This window comes from Hibiscus syriacus, unplaced genomic scaffold (assembly GCF_006381635.1).
Source record: "Hibiscus syriacus cultivar Baekdansim isolate YM2019G1 unplaced genomic scaffold, ASM638163v2 tig00111715_pilon, whole genome shotgun sequence".
Lineage (NCBI taxonomy): Eukaryota > Viridiplantae > Streptophyta > Magnoliopsida > Malvales > Malvaceae > Hibiscus > Hibiscus syriacus.
This window is the reverse complement of record NW_024063160.1, coordinates 784315-805778: the sequence shown is the minus strand read 5'-3', so window position 1 is coordinate 805778 and position 21464 is coordinate 784315. Positions and strand designations below refer to the sequence as shown.

The following is a 21464-nucleotide window of genomic DNA, read 5'->3' as shown; positions in this document are numbered from 1 at the left end:
TTATGGTTTCCAGGAACCTTAGCTGAACAATTTGGAATTCTAGTCTGATTTATCCAAGGAACTTCCTTATAGGTCCAATTCTCATTTGGAGGCCATTGTGATTGATCAAGTTGTGGAGTAATTGATCTGGATGAGAGCATTTTTGGATGCAATTTTTCACTCGAACAGTGGAAGAGAGGAAATTGAAATCCCTGCACATTCTTTTTCTTCTTGATCACTCTATAAGGTTTGGCACCATGTTTAACTGAATAAGACCTCATTGTATTAACCCCAGCTTCTTTCTTGACTTTAGTATTGTCAGAGCCTCTTATCTTGCCATTCTTGATAGCCATTTCGATGATTTCTCCACTTATGATGATGTCAGAGAAATTATTTGGGACAACCCCTATCATGTGATTAACATAAGGAAATTTTAATGTGCTGATGAACAAAGTAGTGAACTCTTTTTCAGTCAATGGTGGATGTACTTGAGAAGCAACGTCTTTCCATCATTGTGAATATTGTCGAAAGCTTTCATTGCACTTCATATTCATGCTTTGCAACATTGTTCGATCAGGGGCCATATCAGTCATGTGCTTGTATTGACCCAAAAAAGCTTGAGCTAAATCCCTCCAAGAACGTATTTGAGTACGTTTTAGCTGATTATACCATCTGGATGCAGACCCAGATAAACTGTCTTGGAAACAGTGGATCAACAATTTTTCATTCTCTACATAGCCAGTCATATGACGACAATACATAGTGATATGATATGAAGGGCATGTAGTCCCATTATACTTCTCAAAATCTGGAACCTTGAACTTTGGTGGAATAACCAAGCCAGGGACCAAACTTAGTTCTTTGGCGTCAAACCCATAAAATGTCTCAACTGTCTCTATAGATTTTATCACCTCTTCTATATTTTCCAGTAGTTGAGTGAATTTTTCCTTCTCAACTGATTTGTTTAGGTCAAGGACCTCATTACAAAATTCATCAGGCTTCAACTCAGAAGTAGTAGGACAATCAGTGGGGAACGATGCTCCAGCTTGATATGGTGAGTTCTTAACAGCAAAATAAATTGGTGACTGAATTTCCTGGGGTACAGAGGTGAACTCAGGAATATGAACAGGTGTAACACCCAAAGAATTTGTGGGGTTTTCAACAAGACTCTTTCCAGCAGTCAAATGCTTATCAATCATTTCTTTCATATTGTTCAGTAGATCGATCTGAGAATTAGCTTCGATTTGTGCCAACTTGCTCCTCAATTCCTCTTGTATTTCTTTCTGCTTTATCTCAAATTTGGCTAGCCTATCTTCAGTTTCTTTAGACATTTTTCTTGTGTCGTGCTGAGCGTTCTTGCTTCAAGGAAAAACCAAGATCACTTCGTTTGAAATCCTTATTTTAATGAATGAATGTTTTAATGTATTATGACATAAAAATGCAAAGATGCCAAATGCAAATGTAAATATGTGAATGTAATAACAAGAATACAAATTGTGCAATACAAATGCAAAGATGCCAAATGTAAATATGCAAATGTAAAAATGTAAATGTAAATTATTTAAAATACCAGAATAGGACATCCAGTTATATTAAGAGTGCCATTTTCTTTGATATTGAAAATAAATAAACATTATTATTTAATTAAATATGTTTTAATGCATGATGTAAATTTAAAAATGTAAATGTAAATACAAACGTAAAAATGTACAAATGCAAAATACAAATGCATGTATGAAAAGGTGTTACTCAAGAGTGATCATCTTAGAACAGATTTCATTGAACGCAAAAGTTTCGGTACATCAAACAAAACTTTACATGTAGGGATATATTTCATTCCTAACTTCTCCAAAGCCAAATTAGTCTATCAACTTAAGGGACATATTGCTTGTCTGGACTGCAACCTCTTCCATGACATTCTCTTTCATTTTCTGTCACTTCTCGGAGTTGCTCATTTTCCCTTGTAAGAGATCTTTTCTGTCCAAGAAGTTCTTGAACAAGATCTTCATATATGTTGCAGTTCTTTTTCAGCTTGGTGACCCCTGTTATCCATTCTTCTGGGGTACTTCCTAGGCCAGCATTTTGAAAGGTTTGACTGATCTTCTGAAAATCTTCATGCATGGTTTTCATTTATGTGCTCAATTTCTCGTTTTGGTCGTTCAATTCCTTCAAATAACATGCTTGAGCTTCATAAAAATCTCCACTACTCTGAATGTCCCAACTGATACTCTTACCATAAACTGCTTTTGGTATCAATCTGGCAGAATCTTTATGGATTACTTTTGGTATTAATATAACCGGTTCTCTGTGTGCAGAACTTCCCTCGATCCTCGTAGTTTCTTCAGGATGTCTTTCCTTGGTCGTATCATATTTTGTTTGATCATAAAACTTTTTGTCCATTTACGATTTCTTTCCAATATGATGAACAGTCTTTCAAGCCAACACCTTTTGGTTATGCCATGATCATGTAATGCAAACAAAAGAAATCAATATGAACATATTAGAGCAATGTAATATGCATGAAAAAAAATAGAATAGTTAGTACCAACTAAAAAAATCTATTTATCAATGTATAAATCTTAACCTCATGTTTTCTAGTTCCATGATTTGTTTGGAAAATTTAACTTAACCGCACGATTTCTAGTTCGCATGCATTTATTCAGGAAAAGGAAATAAAATAAATTAAAAGCTAGAGCTTATTTCTCCTTTGTGTATACCTACTGATAAAATTTCGGCATGGTTTCAGATCGGGAGAGTTTCTAGGGTTTATTATATGCAGGTTTTCAGTTCTAGGAGTAAAGGTACTCGAACTGTCCTTGTTGATGCCCCCTTGGGCTATCAAACCCTCAATCCTAGTCCATTACAGACTTAAACGAACCGAGTTCAATTCGAGGGGATACATTTCTCTATGACTAACACGGAGAATAAATTCTCACGAAGACATATAGCATATGAACCCCGAAAGTTACTTGCTAGGTCTGACACGGAGAATAAATTCTCACAAAGACGTCGCTTTCACTCCCACTTAAAAGGGACAAACTCAATTATAGAGCTTTATGTTATGCAATGCAAGTGTTGTGTGTGAGGAGAAATGTTCAAACCTTTGACAGAAAAATAAATAACGAAATAAAATACTTACAAGTAAAATGAAACATATAAATATTATGAAAATAATAAGTAAATATAAAAATTTTGAAAAGAAAGAATTAAAAATTAAATATATGAACTTTTAATTTTTAATTAATAGAGACAATTTATAATTGATTTTAAAGTTTGACCAAGTCCCCAGTGGAGTCGCCAAGCTGTCGTAACCGGTTTTCGTCCGGGCACGAAATATTTACTTGACGGGAAAAGTGATGTGAATAAATGGTTTTGAAAATAATTTGGGAGTCGCCATCGGCCTTTTGGGTCAGGTAGGTCGAATACCTAAAAAATATCTTTTAAAAGAGTTTTTAAGAAAACATCAATTAAAAGATAAACTGATCTGCGTTTTAACCAAAAATTCGTTCTTTTTAATAATAAAAAGGGATTCGTGGTCGGTTACGTTTAGAGAAGGATTAGCACCCCTACAACGCCCAAAATTGGTACTTTTTAATTATAAATTGTCTCTATTATTAAAAATTAAAAATTCAAAATATATTTAATTTAAATTTATTAATTTATATAAATAAGATATTTATTTATTTAGAAATATCAGAAAAGAGCTTCTAGGTGTTTTAAGACAGCTCCTTCCTTTGATATTAAAAAATAAATAAATATTAAAACATTTATCTAAAAAATAGATTAATATATACAATTTATAAAAGTAGGACATTTATTTATTTAAGAATATCAGAAAAGGACTTCTAGGTATTTTAAGACAGCTCTTTTCTTAGATATTAAATAATAAATACATATCAAAATATGTTTATTTTTCTTAAAAGTAATTTATAAAATTAAATTTATAAATAGGATTTTTATTGAATAAACAAATAGAATAAATAAATAAATATTATATAAATATATTTATATAACTTAATAATAAAATTATCATGAAGATAATAATTTAAACATATATCAAACGTAATAAAAAAATAAAATAACAATAATTAAAATGAAAGAAATTAAAAGTGATAGTATTAAAAACTATATGATCATATTCATAAATATACGAGCTTAAAATGTAAAAATAATAAAATTTATGGTTATTATATAAATATTAATGATCAAATTATAAAATATAAACCATTAATGGACATAATTAATAATATTATGTAATATAGGTATGAATAGCGTGATTTAACCTAAATGTTAATACAGGATTAAAATAAACATTAATTAAATTATGAGGGACTAAATCAAGCATTTATCCTAAATGTATAAACATACGGGCTAGGACTAAAATGTAATAAAATAAAATTACGAGACTAAATTAAAACGTATAAGAATTGATTTCGGTGATCAAATTGCAAACTTACAGAACCCAGAAGGACTGCGAAAACGGTTTACCCATTCCCTTAATTACACACAGATCCCTCATCAAAACGGCACCGTTTTGATGAGGTTATAAAAGGTTCAAAACCGGCTCTAAAGAGCCAAACCTTTCATTTCTTTTTTTCTTCTCTCTCCAGACGAGAGAAAATATTTTCTCTCTGTCTTCTTTCTAAAATTTCTGGCCGACCACCGTTTCCGGCGCCGATCGCTGCCACCGGCCACTGTGGGTGGTGGCCGGAACTTATAATCTTACACCCCAAATATAGATCTAGAAGTCCTAAAACTCGATCTAAGGTTATTTTAACCTAAAACCCCATACTACGTTGTAAATCCAGGATTTTCACCTTCGGCGTTTTGGTTCTCCAGTGACGAGTGGAGGCTCCGGCGACTGGTAAGTCTTTTGGCTTCTTCTCTTTTATTGGTTGGTTGATTTTACTTGCTTTCGGTTGTTGTTTGCTGTGGTTGATATCGTTGTTGTTGTTGTGTCTTGTTCTCTGTTATTATTGTCGATGGTCTCTCTGTTCGTCTCCTCTCTGTTGTATCTCTTCTCTCGTCTCTGTATCTTGGTTGCTTCCCTCTGGTCTCTTTTGTTTGCAGGGAACCAGTGGCTTTTATAGCCACCATGAGGTTCGTCTCGGACTGGTCACAAAGGGGTGACCTTTGGTGAGTCATCGGACTATGGTGGTGACTCACCATAGGGCTTCGACATGGGGCATTGACGAGGCACTTCTGGAGTCTTCAACGGGGCGTGGCTGAAGCTGGAACGTTGGTGTGGCGGTGGAGTCTTCTAGAAGCAGCAGCGGCGGCTGGGACGTGTCCCTAGGGTATCATCACCCTAGGGTTTCCTGCTGGAACCATCTAGACCGTTGGATCATAGCCAGATCCAACGGCTGTGATGCTGGGTGGCTGGCTGGGAAGAAAGAAACCCTAGTCTGTTAGGGTTATACTGGATCTAGGTTGGGCTTGTAAATAGGTCGGGTTTGTAAATGGGTCATCTGGACTGGATCCATACATGGGCCTGTTTGTAATAATAATCATATTTATTAATAATAATATAATAAAATAATAATAACAATATAAATAAAAATAAATGGATGAAAAAAAAACTAGTATCTTCAACTTCCATACAAATCCTCACTTCATTCACTATATCACATTTACGTAATCAAAATATACAACTATATCCAATACAATTTCATCACAAAATCTTGTTAGTCAACGCTAACTCTTTCATTCTAAAGTACAAATCATTATCATCTCCACACTCTTTCTTATATACAATACTATCCCTTTGTTTCAAATTCATAACTCTGATTTCATTCATATAATGTTACTTATCCTGTAGATAGTAACATCAATTCTTATCACTAAAAATCAAAGATCAATCAATTGATTTCTTTCCTCATTTTCTAATTAATTCTCCACAATCCAAACTTTTACTCATTCTTTCATCCTTATATGTATTACGATACACATAATCTCTTCATATAACCTTACATACTTTTATTACTTCTAATCAAACTTATAATTTGCACCTCCTTATAACCCTTTATCATATTTACTCATTTAAACACCATCTTTTCATTTCTTTATCCATTTATCCTTTTATTATCAAAATCTTCTTATATACAAATTATATCTTTCCTTCCATGTTCACATACTCTTGTCTTATCACTTATTTTTATCTCTGTGTAACCATCTTCATTGCATCCTCATAACTTTGATATCCCTATTTCTTCTACCAATCTTTATTCTTTATCATCTCTTGTATCTGTATTTTCTTCTTTAAAGCCACTTTTTAAAACATACCAATGCTTATCTCTTTGCCTACATCATATCGGTATGATCAAGATACATAACCACATCCAGATTCATATCATATTTGATTAACTCCACTTTATCTTTCCTCCAATCTTATAACTCTAGCACCTTTACTCTGACAACTAGATAATAACTTCTGTTCAATCTAGGGCACAAACCCTATTATACCAATCATATACATCCTTTCCAATCTAAATTATCTCAAAATTCGCTTACTCAACTTATCAATTTCACCTCTATTTTCATACATCCTGAAATTTCTTTTGCTCAAACTCAACATTCTGACTTCTTGTGTCCTATAATCTGATCATCGATATACACATTCTCAAACTCTTCTTATCAATCCTCAGCTTTACTCAAATATACAAATTCTTACTTTCTTTTCCTTTACTATACCATATTACTATGATCCAAATATGCAACTGTATCCAGATCCATTTCAGATTTGGTTATCATATCCTGACAATATCTTATAATCTTATAATTCCAGTACATTTTTATCACATACTCTAGTTAGCCAATGCTAACTCTTTCCATCTTAACTGCAAACCCTTATCATAAACATACTCTTGTTTATGCGCAATACTATCACTTCGTTTCAAACTCATAAGCTCTGACTTTATACATCTTATACACTTGTCACTGATGCACTTATCCTTGAGTTCTTCTATACGTACTCATCACGTCATTAGATCTTTTTAACATTCTTATGGTGACACCTGTTCACCATATTCTATCTTATCCACATAATAACAAAACTACTCTATATCGTGTTTCCGATTCCAAACGATGAAAACTTTCTATCATTATTCAGATATGATTTCAGCTTTCTGAAATCAACTTTTGATCTTACTAGGCATTTCCTGAGGTGTCCGCTCTTCATCCTGCCTGGCCAGGGCAAGTGAATAGCTATCACAATCAGGAATATCACCTTTCTCTTACTTCGAAATTATCACGATCGGATTTCTACTGTATTAAACTATTCTTATTCTATTAGCAAGACAACATACTTACACTATCAGATCAGAAATTTTTTTCATTCTATGTTGGCATGTACACCTTCTATGACACTTTAGACTTCGGTTTATGCCGAGAATCGGCTAAACCTTAGCTCTGATACCATTAAATGTAACACCTCCAACCCGTATCCGACCCGGATACGAGTCCGAAGTGTCACATTGACTTTTCAAACATTTATTCATATAAAATAGTGAGTAATTTAAAAACTTTGATAACATTTAACTTATTCAAAACGTTTACAAAATATATCAGAGTTCATACAATTTATATCTTTAGACTACATGCCAACTACACTCTGTATACAGTACATATATTTTCTGATCTGACATTTGGTAAGGAGAACTGACCTGTCTTGCTCCGCATTACTCTTTACTCTTCTCGAAACCTACGTGTGAAACAATCACACGCTAAGTCTATGACTTAGTGAGGCATAAAAACTTATAATGCACTTTATAACATATATCAATATATGCATGTTCTGTTCTATCATGCTATACCAAATTACATGATTTCCTCATATCATGTAAAATCATATCAGATTAATTAACAATAAATACATACATACACATAAATCATCATTAGCAGTTTATCATGTAATCACATACTTTTATGCTTAACCTTTTCAATCAAACACTATACACACACAACATCATATCATTTGTAATACATTTATCATATCACTAACATATATTTGTTTATATCTCTTGATTAGCCCATGTACATATGTGAGAACTATAGATATGTGAGTTTATGAAGGTTGTGCACTAATGCTGTCACCACAGCTCATATAAATGCACCGAAGTGCCATATAGAATTGCACTTTAGTGCCACGTAGAGTTGCACCGTAGTGCCATATAGAATTGCACCGTAGTGCCGCGTAGAGTTACACCGTAGTGCCATATAATAATGTCCATAAGGACCACATATCATTCCTTAAGAATCATATACATATACTAGGGATCAAGTATGTGTCTCGCCAGACTTCACACATGTTCCAAAGAATACATATATGTCCCGAAGGACCATATATCATTCCTCAAGAATCATATACATATACTAGGGATCAAGTATGTGTCTCACCAGACTTTACACATGTTCCAAAGAATACATATATATCCCGAAGGACCACATAGACCCTCGACTCTTGGCATGCCAACTATACCCCTAGCTCTCAAGACACATAACATGGGCATTTTCTTTTATACTTATCATTTCACATAACACATAGTTCAATTACTCATAGAACATTTTCATATGAGTCACATTTACATGTCACATAGCTTATATACTTTCTCATGTAGTTACATAGATCCATGTCATATAACATATCATATAGCTTAGATCATTTCTCAGATATTCATATAAACATACATATCATATCTTGTTCACATATGATCATATATGCTTCATATAACACATAGAAACACCTAGAACACTTTCTCATAGCTTATATCAATTTTCAGAGTCCTTTTATATTACCTGATGACATATATCATATAGATATATAATAACTGATATCATATTATCTACCTTATGCTCCATTTCTTTGTATTCCCTTTTTCATATCAGCATACATTTAAATATTCTTATATGTCCTATCAATATCCTATAAACTTACTCATATTCTCATATATATTTTAATATAATTTGTATAGTAATACTCTATAATTGTATCATATAATGATTTTACCCAAGTACTCCTTTATAAAGTTTATATTACATGTTCAATTAGTCTCATGCTATCTTATAAATAATTTCCATTTATTTTATATCATTTTCCTTTTCCACTCACATAAACCATCTATTTATTTAGTTCAATTTCTCATGACTTCCACAATACTCTTTAATAAAACTTTGTAGCTCTTCACTATAATACATAAACCATAGTTTCCTTTAATTTATCAATCTTCCCTATATAACTTATGTATCCTTATTTATGCCCTCGAATTCATACTATTCTCTTAGAGTCTCCTAACATTTCTCGTATAATCACTTATACCATATCATATAACTTATACTTGATTATCTTATTCTCTCATGTTCATTTCATTTCTTATGACTCTATCATATAACTTATTTCATGTTCTTCCATTATTACATATTAAAGTCTTACATACATCATATAGCATATACAAAGCATATCATTATCTTTAGTCATGCATACATACAATCAATGTAATACAGATAATCACATATAATTATAACCACACATAATCATGTACATGACTTCATGCATATTACTCTAGGAAATAGACTCATCGCAAGTCTTATTTCCATTAAACATTACATATCACTAGTATGCACTCACCTGGCCTCACTAGTCCATTCCAATCTCTTATCTTCCCTTTTTATCGATCTTACTTGTCAATGATTCCAGAACTCGTTTAGGCTCTGAATCTAAATAATTATACATTTTAAGACAATTATTAGATACCTACACCTTGTAATTTGATACTAGCAACTTAAACGAACTTATTAAACCAATATTTACAATTTTCCTTTAGGGGGAATCGGTTCCCTCCTGTGGGGGTATCGGTTCCCCCATGACATTCTGGAATTTTTATTCCCTTGAAGGGGTATCGGTTCCCCTTGAATAGGTACCGATTCCCCTAGCCCAGAATTACATTTTCAGCACGAAAAATACTTCATTTCAACTTAAACACTTCCTATTTCAACCTCTTTTATATACTAAACTCAAACACACATACTTAAACCCATTTGTGCTCATTTATCCCATCTTAATTCTCAAAAACCTTTCCTCTTATGAAATTCAATAATCATACTCAAATTTTCTATATGTTCTAAATCCAATTCTATCACTCCAAATCTCTTAATTTAACCATTGACAAGTCAAATTTCACTTCAAATTCTACTTATCAATTCTTTTCCAAAATTTCATATAAAAACTCCAAATCTTTAATCTCCCTTAACCACTCCATTCTTTGATTTTACCGTAATCCAAGCTTTCCTTAAGTTTATCCATCAACTAAAGATCAAAAACCAAACTTAAAATTCAAATAATAATCAACTAATAAAACTCTCACCTTTGCCTTGCTCTACCATGTATGAAGAAGAAGAAAGGAGAAGAGAACTCTGGATGTTTCTCATTTCCCACGTTTATATCACCTTTAAAAGAAAGATAAAAATCTTTCTGGTCAACTGACCATTTAACCCTTAATTTCATTTAATAATTACTAAATAACCTTCATCATATATTTCCAATAATCATTAAATTATTTCATTCTTGTACGTTAATCACCAAATTCTGAAACTTTTCAATTTAGTCACTAACCCGATATTGCGGATGTTACAAAATTCCATAAGGAAACAAACATGTTATCATATCACGTTATTAATATTATCTATTTAATAGCCCATGATACACATGTGAGAACTAAAGATATGCGAGTACATAGAGGTTGTGCACTAATGCTGTCACCACAGCTCATATAATTGCACCGAAGTGCCACATATAATTGCACCGGAGTGACGCGTAGAATTGCACCGTAGTGCCATATAATAATGTCCATAAGGACCACATATCATTCCTTAAAAATCATATACATATACTAAGGATCAAGTATGTGTCTCACCAGACTTCACACATGTTCCAAAGAATACATATATGTCCCGAAGGACCACATATCATTCCTTAAGAATCATATACATATGCCAAGGATCAAGTATGTGTCTCACCAGACTTCACACATGTTCCAAAGAATATATATATGTCCCGAAGGACCACATAGACCCTCGACTCTTGGCATGCTAACTATACCCCTAGCTCTCATGACACATAACATGGGCATTATCTTTTATATCCTTTTACATATTCATGTAACCATATCATATATTCATATAAGCTCATGGTTTCATTCACATATACATGTAATCACGTAGTTCATGTCAATTCTCATATGAGTTCATATTCATATAAGCATAGGATTCACCCTCATGTATCACATATACTTTCTCTTTCATATGGCTCATAACATTTCTCATGTGTTCATATGACATGTAAATCATTGTCATCTTATCATGTTATCACATAAACATATCATCTTACAATACATACAAAACACATCAATACCTATATTCACATATACCTATCATTTCATTATCCTTATTATTATTCTTATCATCACCATTAATCCCTTTTACTTACCATATTCATATCAATAACACATATACTCATGCACACATATAAATCATAACAAATACATACTTCTATGAATTCATGTTTTTCACTATTGGAAATAGACTTATCACAAGTCTTATTTTCCCTTGAACCTCATATACTAGAGAATGTGCACTCACCTTAGCTTTGCTTTGATTCGATTATAATCATTCAATTGATCCGGAACGGGATCACGTTATATATCTACATCATCATACATAGATCTATATTAGTATTATAACTAATATACTCTAATGGTTCACTCTTTAGACTAAGAGAAAAGGTAATTTCATCTTTTAATGAAGGTATGCATCGATGCACTGCTGATGCATCGGTGCATAAAATACATTCGATATTGTATTATTACTGGGATGCATCGATGCACTACTTATGCATCGATGCACGAATTGCATTCGATGTATTTATTTTAAAAGAGTACATCGATACACTTCCTGTGCATCGATACACCTTCAAACGATTTCTGGGTTTTAACCTTGATGCATCGATGCACTATGAATGTGCATCGATGCACTCTGCCCAGAACCTCTTTTTGAACCCGAAAATTCATTCTTTTTGGATTAAATCCTTCCTATTTCAACCCCTTTCATATTCCTAACTTTCATATACATACTTAAACTCATTAATATTCATTTATCTCATCTTTAACCTCAAAATTCCATCTTTCATATGGAAATCAATAATCATACCCAATTTTCCACGTTTCTAACTTCTTATTCTTATAGATGACAAGTCAAATTCATCTTCCAAATTCATTTAAACCTTCTTATTCAAAATTTCACTTAAAACCCCATTTTCTTTAATCTCCTCTAACCTCTTCATCTTTGAGTTTTCACTTATCTTTAGACTTCTTTAAGCTTTCTTACTTTCCAAAGAATCAAAACCAACTTAGAATTCACATAATAATCAACTAATAAAAATTCTCACCTTTGCTCTTGGCTTCCACGCGTGAAAAGGAAAGGAGAAGAAGAAAACACTGGAAACTCATTTCCCTCATTTCCCACGTGTAAAATATATATCCCCACTATCACATTTTTTTAATTCCTTAAATGATCAAATGACCATTTTACCCTTTAGTTCCTTTAATAATTACTAACAACTTTTAGGAAATACTTCCAAATAAATCACTGAACTAATCCATTCTTCTACTTTAGTCACCAAATTCTGAAACTTTACAATTTGGTCACTAACCCATAGTTTGGGATGTTACAAATCTCCCCTCCTTTTAAAAATTCATCCTCGAATTTTCACTGCACATCCTGAGAAGAACATATCTTCTAACGTTCTCATGCTGCTTTCTAAACTTAATCTTTTGTATCATCTTTAATAACTTGGTTCTTATCTTTTCAATTATTCGACTATCTTTTTACTTTATATCTCCTATCATGCCACTTATCAGATAGACAATAACATTAATTCTTATTACTCAAACTCATAAATCAATCAAATTCCTTGTTAATCTTCAATTGTCTTTCAAGAATCACCAAACTTTTATTTCATCCTTACTTGACTGACTCAAAAACTTCCTTAATATATATAAATCTTTATTCATTTCTCTGACTACATCCACTTGACCAAGAAACATAACCTTAAATCTTCATCATAACTGATTAAACATACACTTTGCATAACTAAACAATTTCTCATATTACCTGACATACCTTTCTTACTTCTGGTTAAACTTATAATCTATATCTCAACATAACCTTTATCACATCTGATTCTTTAAACTTCATCCTTTCATTTCCTTCATAAATCAAAATCTTCTTATACACCAATCATATCTTTCTTTCATGTTCACATACTCTTTTTCTATCACTTAAACTCATCTCTGATTACCAATCTTTATTATATCTTTATAACTTTACTAATCACTTCACTTATACAGAACCTCATTCTTATCGTATCTTGCTTGTATTTTCTTCCATCAAAATTTTCTTTAAAACACATAAATATTTATCTCATTGCCTATATCATATCTATATGATCAAAATACACAACCACATCCAGATTCGTATCTCATTTGATTAACGTACTTTATGTTTCCTTCAAATCTGATAATTCTAACATCCATACCATTATAGCTAATTAATAACAACTTTTCAATCTAGGGCGTAAGCCCTGATCAAATTAATCATACACATCATTTAAGTTAAAATCAACCCAGTGTAATTCACTTATTGAACCCATACTCTCATTCATATATAGTATTATGCCTTGTCTCCTTTATTACCTTTCATTTCAATGATTAAAATACATAACCATATCTCAATCCACACCATACATAATTAGCTTACCCTGAAATCATCTTCTAATCCTTTAACTTTAATACACTACTATCTTATAACTCTATTAGTCAACATCGATTCTTCCAATCTAAAACATAAACCTTTATCGAACCATTCATATACATTCTTTACAGTCGGAATTATTTCAACAATAGTTTACTCAACTAATCAAATAAACATTCAATCTCATACACCATGTCACTTCCATTATTCAAACTTAACATTCTAACTTCCTTTATTTATAAACTGATCATTGATGTACCCATACTTAAACTCTTCTTATCAATCCTTAGTTTTATTCAAACATTTGAATCCTCACTTCCTTCACTCTATCACTTTACTATAATCAAAGTATACAATTGTATCCAGATTCACTTCATATTTGGTTATCATAACCCACCATATCTTGAAATCTTGTAATTTCAATACATTCCGTCCCATAATCTTGTTAGCCAACGCTAACTCTTTCCATCTTAAATAAAAAAACAGTATCTACCTCACTTGATACATTTAAAATACTTCTTATCCTTCACATTATTTAATTTCTAGCAAAACACTTAATCCATTCCTTGATCTTTATCCATTTATCCTTTTATAATCCGCATTGTCTTATACATAACTAAACCATATCATGTTCTTCATACTCCCATGCTCTTTTATATCACATATATTTATCCTTGACTATCACTCCTTATCACATTTTCATTACTTTGATAGTCAACTTTACTTGCACAAAACTTTATTCTTTACCATCCTTATACTTATGTTTTCTCCACTTGTTTCAAAAAAAATCACTAGATTTCAATACTCATCTAATCCATTTAAAATACTTTTTCTTCTTCGATTTACATAACTTCTGAAAGAGCTTTTAACCCAATTCACAAGGGTTGTCTTTAACCCTGACTTATCCTCAATTAACTCTTTGTTTAATCTTTCAAGATCAAACCTACTGTTGGATTCTGTCGAACTCTCATCTGATTTGATTCTCTGACGGAGAATACAACTAATTCATGTCTGGTTTAAAGTTGAACCAGAATCTCTACCTTTCTTTGATGGTGCTAAAATTCTATTAATTCTCTTAATCATCTGAGATTTTATTTCTCCAAACTTTTCGTTCTGAACTTTTTCTCTTTAAAACTTTAACACAATTAACCATTTCTTGAAACGATAACAAATTCAAAACCAGTAACACTCTTTTAATTTAAGGCGCAAGTCCTAACAACAAATCACATGTATCATTTTCAGTCGGAATTAACTCAGCAGCAATTCTGCTTAGCTTAATAAACTTTTAATCATACTCATACAAGGTATAATTACCTTGTTTCAAGCTCGTGTATTCCAGTTTCATTTGTCTTATAAACTGGTCATCAATGCACTTATTCTTGAACTCTTATACAATTCTAATCACATCATTTAATCTTTTAACGTTCTTATGGTGACAATTGTCCACCATACTCTAACTTACCAAAGTAGTAACAAAACTACTCAATTCAACATCTCCACATTGAAGAAATGAAAACCTTCTATCATATCATTCAACCAAAGGTCTATAACAATAGAACCTTCCTCAAATCCACCCTTGAACTTGGGTGCTCGCAAATTTATCAACTAATTTGATACATTCATTCTATGAGTTAAAGAAGTATAAATTGAAAACACATCAGAACATTCTTCAACATGAAGAATAATTTTCCAAATTTTATACAGGCACTTCCTGAGGTGTTCGCTCTTCTCCCTGCCTGGCCAGGGCAGGTGAATGCTATTACCTTCAGGTTTATTACCTTTCACTTCTTTCAAAGCTCTTATTATCATACTTCTATTATCACATAATAATATATTTTTATTAGCAAGGCAGCATACTCCTTACACTATCAGATCAGAATTTTTCACTTTGAGTTGGCATGTACACTTTTTAAAACACTTCTGACTTCGATTTAAGCCTAGAATCGGCTAAACCGTAGCTCTGATACCATTAAATGTAACACCCCAACCCGTATCCGACCCGGATACGAATCCGAGCTGTCACATTGACCTTTTAAAACCTGTACTTGTATAAAATAGTGAGTAATTAAAAACTTTTATAACATATAAATGACTAATTTACATAAAAGACATTTTCATTATTATAAAACCAATCAGAGCATGTATATTTCACTTATTTATTTACATATAACTATTCGAAACATTTATAAAACTGTTCATAGCTTAAACAATAGATTCTTTTGAAAACATGCCAACTAGAACTTTATATACTAAAATACATATTATTCATATCTTTTCTGATCTGACCTTTAGTAAGGAGAACTGGCATGTCTTGCTCCACATTGCTCTTTACTCTTCTCCAAACCTACGTGTAAATCACTTACACGCTAAGTCAAAGACTTAGTGATGCATATAAACATATAAGGTAAACGGTAACTAATAATTATACCTAAACAATTACTACTATCATTTCATACCACTCATACTTTTACATGTAACAAATATATGCATACATATATGTCATTATCATTCATATCTCTTATCTCATGTTCCTATGATCTCTTATGTCCATATCATATAACATATATCATAACCAATTGCACATATACATATCATGTCATGTAAACCATATATATATACTATCATAAAACACGTACACCCAAGCAACTATATTATCATCTTCATTTCTTTCTTATTTTATCACTATCATTGATTCCTTTCATCATATGGTCTTATAAGTTACCATTTGTACAATCAATATCACACATGAAATTCCACAAGGAAACAAACATATTATCATATCACGTTATTAATATTATCTATTTAATAGCCCATGATACACATGTGAGAACTAACGATATACGAGTACATAGAGGTTGTGCACTAATGCTGTCACCACAGCTCATATAATTGCACCGAAGTGCCACATATAATTGCACCGGAGTGCCGTGTAGAATTGCACCGTAGTGCCATATAATAATGTCCATAAGGACCATATATCATTCCTTAAGAATCATATACATATACTAGGGATCAAGTATGTGTCTCACCAGACTAGGGATCAAGTATGTGTCTCACCAGACTTCACACATGTTCCAAAGAATACATATATGTCCCGAAGGACCACATATCATTCCTTAAGAATCATATACATATTCCAAGGATCAAGTATGTGTCTCACCAGACTTCACACATATTCCAAAGAATACATATATGTCCCGAATGACCACATAGACCCTCGACTCTTGGCATGCCAACTATACCCCTAACTCTCATGACACATAACATGGGCATTATCTTTTATATCCTTTTACATATTCATGTAACCATATCATATATTCATATAAGCTCATGGTTTCATTCACATATACATGTAATCACGTAGTTCATGTCAATTCTCATATGAGTTCATATTCATATAAGCATAGGATTCACCCTCATGTATCACATATACTTTCTCTTTCATATGGCTCATAACATTTCTCATGTGTTCATATGACATGTAAATCATTGTCATCTTATCATGTTATCACATAAACATATCATCTTACAATACATACAAAACACATCAATACATATATTCACATATACCTATCATTTCATTATCCTTATTATTATTCTTATCATCGCCATCAATACATGTGCATCGATACACCTTCAAATGATTTCTGGATTTTAACCTTGATGCATCGATGCACTATGAATGTGCATCGATGCACTCTGCCCAGAACCTCTTTTTGAACCCGAAAATTCATTCTTTTTGGATTAAATCCTTCCTATTTCAACCCCTTTCATATTCCTAACTTTCATATACATACTTAAACTCATTAATATTCATTTATCTCATCTTTAACCTCAAAATTCCATCTTTCATATGGAAATCAATAATCATACCCAATTTTCCATGTTATCCAAACTTAATTTTAACACTTCTAACTTCTTATTCTTATAGATGACAAGTCAAATTCATCTTCCAAATTCATTTAAACCTTCTTATTCAAAATTTCACTTAAAATCCCATTTTCTTTAATCTCCTATAACCTCTTCATCTTTGAGTTTTCACTTATCTTTAGACTTCTTTAAGCTTTCTTACTTTCCAAAGAATCAAAACCAACTTAGAATTCACATAATAATCAACTAATAAAAATTCTCACCTTTGCTCTTGGCTTCCACGCGTGAAGAAGAAAGGAGAAGAAGAAAACTCTGGAAACTCATTTCCCTCATTTCCCAAGTGTAAAATATATATCCCCACTATCACATTTTTTTTAATTTCTTAAATGATTAAATGACCATTTTACCCTTTAGTTCCTTTAATAATTACTAACAACTTTTAGGAAATACTTCCAAATAAATCACTGAACTAATCCATTATTCTACTTTAGTCACCAAATTCTGAAACTTTACAATTTGGTCACTAACTCATAGTTTGGGATGTTACAATTTTACTTCTTGGTCATCTAGAATTACAACAGGTATATCATCTATATTTTGATTAATTTAGTATCGATGATTAATTTAGTCTCGATAATTCTTGAATTTTAAAATTTTAGTCCTGGACTAATAATATATAGACATAAATGATAAAACTAAAGAACATCAATACAGTCTATAATTTTTACATAATACATGAACAAATAACAGAATTCAAAGTTATTAAACGTAATTATTAATGTTCGAATTAAGATTAAAATTATCGGGTTAATAATGATCGAATAAAAATATATCCACCAAAATAATCCAACATTTTTACTATATGCTGGCAATGGAGCATGAGTAGCAGTGACGACACGGCTCAGTAGTACAACCAAAATATTTTAATTACTAATGATTTTTAAATGCATAAACATTTCAAGTTAATGATTTTTAATGCATAAACATATGCAAGTATTGTTTTAAGAGACAAAATTATTCTGATTGCATTATATAGAAAGGTCCAAGCGTGTTATTCCTCTAGTGTGAATTTATTATGATGTCGATTTATATTGAACAATTAAAAAGGAAATTATAACTTCTGTTTAGGTTCTACTTTCCTCTATAGTATTAGCAAATAAAGTGAACTTAAATTATTATGTGAAATTAAATTATGCGTGCTTATGAGTGAAATTAAAGTATTCTTGTTTAGATTTGATATTTTCTTGCATATTTTGTTATACACTTTCATTGGTTTGAATTATCTCTGTAGCTACTAATTGAGTTGAGCAACTCCAATTTATGTTTTAAATTATTATGGACTATATCTGATAGTTTAATGCTTATGTTTAGGTTATAAATGTATCTATAATATTACCAATTAACATTTTAAATTGAAACTCCATAAATACAAAATGGATAAGAGTTGGATGGATTTCTCAAGGGTAAGCGTCGAATATCAAAATGGAGTCGAAAACTTTCTAAATTTAGCTTTTGTGAATGCAAGCCAAGAGAATATGATTCTTTGCCCTTGTAAGAATTGTGTGAACATTAATTGTAACATTCGTGAAGTTGTGTACGAGCATCTAGTTATTTTTGGATTTGTTCGGGGGTATAGAAAATGGATCTTTCATGGAGAGTTTGTATCAAATAGATCTGCTTCCACGAGTTATTCGACTTGTCCTGCTCCTTCTCACCATCCAACTTCCAGAGAAGATGACATGGAAGGGATGCTACGAGAAGTTAAATGGGAGAGAAGTTAGTGATGAAGTTAAATGGCTTTCTCAAGGTCCGAATAGAATAGTTAAAAGATATAATGCCTTCCTCATTAATGGGTTCAGGTTCTACACGAAATCTCGTGAACGATTAAGGAGGACACAAAATTGTGGAGTCATAGTTACTTCGTCAACTACAAGTTATGCTACTGTAAGGGACAATAATCCGCATGAGGGAGAGGTCGATTATTATGGAAATCTTACGGACATTATTGAGTTAGATTATTATGGAAAACGAAAGGTTGTGTTGTTTCGGTGTGACTGGGTTGATGTAAACAGATGTATAAAAAGAGATAAATTTGGGTTTACAATGGTGAATTTCTCTCGATTAATTCATACGGGTCAACGTTTGATGGATGAACCATATGTATTTTCTTCTCAAGTGAATCAAGTATTTTATTGTCACGATCCAATGGATGACGGTTGGTATGTTGTGCTTCGAAATACTCTCAGAGACTTGATAGACATCGGGGATGGAAGTAGAGATGACATTGAAACAAGATCAGAATGTTTACGTCTACTACCACAAAACTTAGATGAAACTATCACTAATACAACACAATTTCAATGGGTTCGGGAGGACGTTGATGAATATATTTACGATAACTGACATTACATAAGACTTTTGTACGATTTTATATCTTCATTTATTTATTTATAATGTTATAACATTTAACATGTTGTCCTTCAATATATTCATTACTTAATTTATTTTTTTATTACTCATGTTTGTTTATTATAGATAGCATGCCGAGGAGAAAAATAACTGATTTGCGAGTTGTTCGAGCTTCTGAAGATCATGAAGAAAGAAATAACGAGGAATCGAATGCACCTGACTCTTCCGAAGTTCCTGAAACTATTGAAGAAGAAGTAGAAATTCAAAGTAATCTTCGAAACATTATTTACTACTTTGTTCATTTTCAAAACTGTCATTTAATAATTTATTATATAGTTGAAAATACTGGAACGCGCAAGACTCGAGGACGTACAACTTTGAAGGAATTATACCAACTTCCTCCTGGGCATCGTGTCAAAGTTTCAAGAAATGATGTTTGTCAACCTATTGGCCCAGAATCACGTCTTCTAGTAGGTTACTTAGGCATAGTTGGACGTAATGTGAATCTATTACCCATCAACTACGAGTCATGGCGCGAAATGCCTAATAATAATAAAAATCAAGCGGTGGATTTTGTTAAGGTAATAATGTCATTATAATAGATACTCTATACTAATTCAATACTAATTTATACTTACGGTGCACACTTATTTGTTGTATAGGAGAAATTTTCTTTAGAGGTCTCTGACGATTATGTGAAGCAAGCGTTAGGAAAGATATGGAGGGACCACAAGAGCTCCTTAAAGAAGAAATACTTCAAGAATGATTTCAGCCTTGAAGAGAAGTTGCAAACAATCCCACCAGGAATGTTCAGGTACTAATGGGAAAATGCAGTCAGATTTTGGAGTTCAAAAAAAGGACAGGTATGATGTATTTTTCAGAAATAATTGTAACGAATTTTAAATCATCATTAAAAGTGATTGTTTGACATTGTAGGACCGAGAGCATGTTGGTGTTGCTAGCAGGCAACAACAAAAGTTTACACACACGGCTGGATCAAAGAGCTCTGCTTGTATAGCTCATGAGGAGGTATTATAGATTATTGAAATAGTTTTTTGTATTCCATGTACATACTAACTCATAGTAATTATATTATGGTACATTGTAGGAAAATACATCCGGTTCTAAAGTTGGTCGAATACAACTCTTTGACATGACACATACGAAGAAGGATGGCACTCCTATGACTGCTGACGCTGTAGAAATTATGGTACGTTTATTGGGTAGATGTTTTAAATTTACCTGATTTTATTTATATTTGTACCATGACATTTTTTATTTTAATTAATTATTCACTTTATTATTAAGAAAAATTGAGGGATAAAAAAGCGGAGCATCATGCTACCGCTTCGAGTCAAGGTATTGTTAATGATGATGACATTGAAAACCAAGCTATTAATGACGTT

The 21464-nt window shown here is 32.0% G+C and overlaps 1 long non-coding RNA gene across 1 annotated transcript; it reads left to right on the top strand.

Annotated features, from left to right (window-relative positions):
* The first annotated feature begins 20786 nt into the window (after positions 1–20786).
* LOC120168230 lies at positions 20787–21188 on the top strand. Its single transcript, XR_005520116.1, has 3 exons — positions 20787–20921; positions 20995–21087; positions 21167–21188. It is a non-coding gene; the product is annotated as an uncharacterized LOC120168230 (long non-coding RNA).
* The last annotated feature ends 276 nt before the right edge of the window (positions 21189–21464 follow it).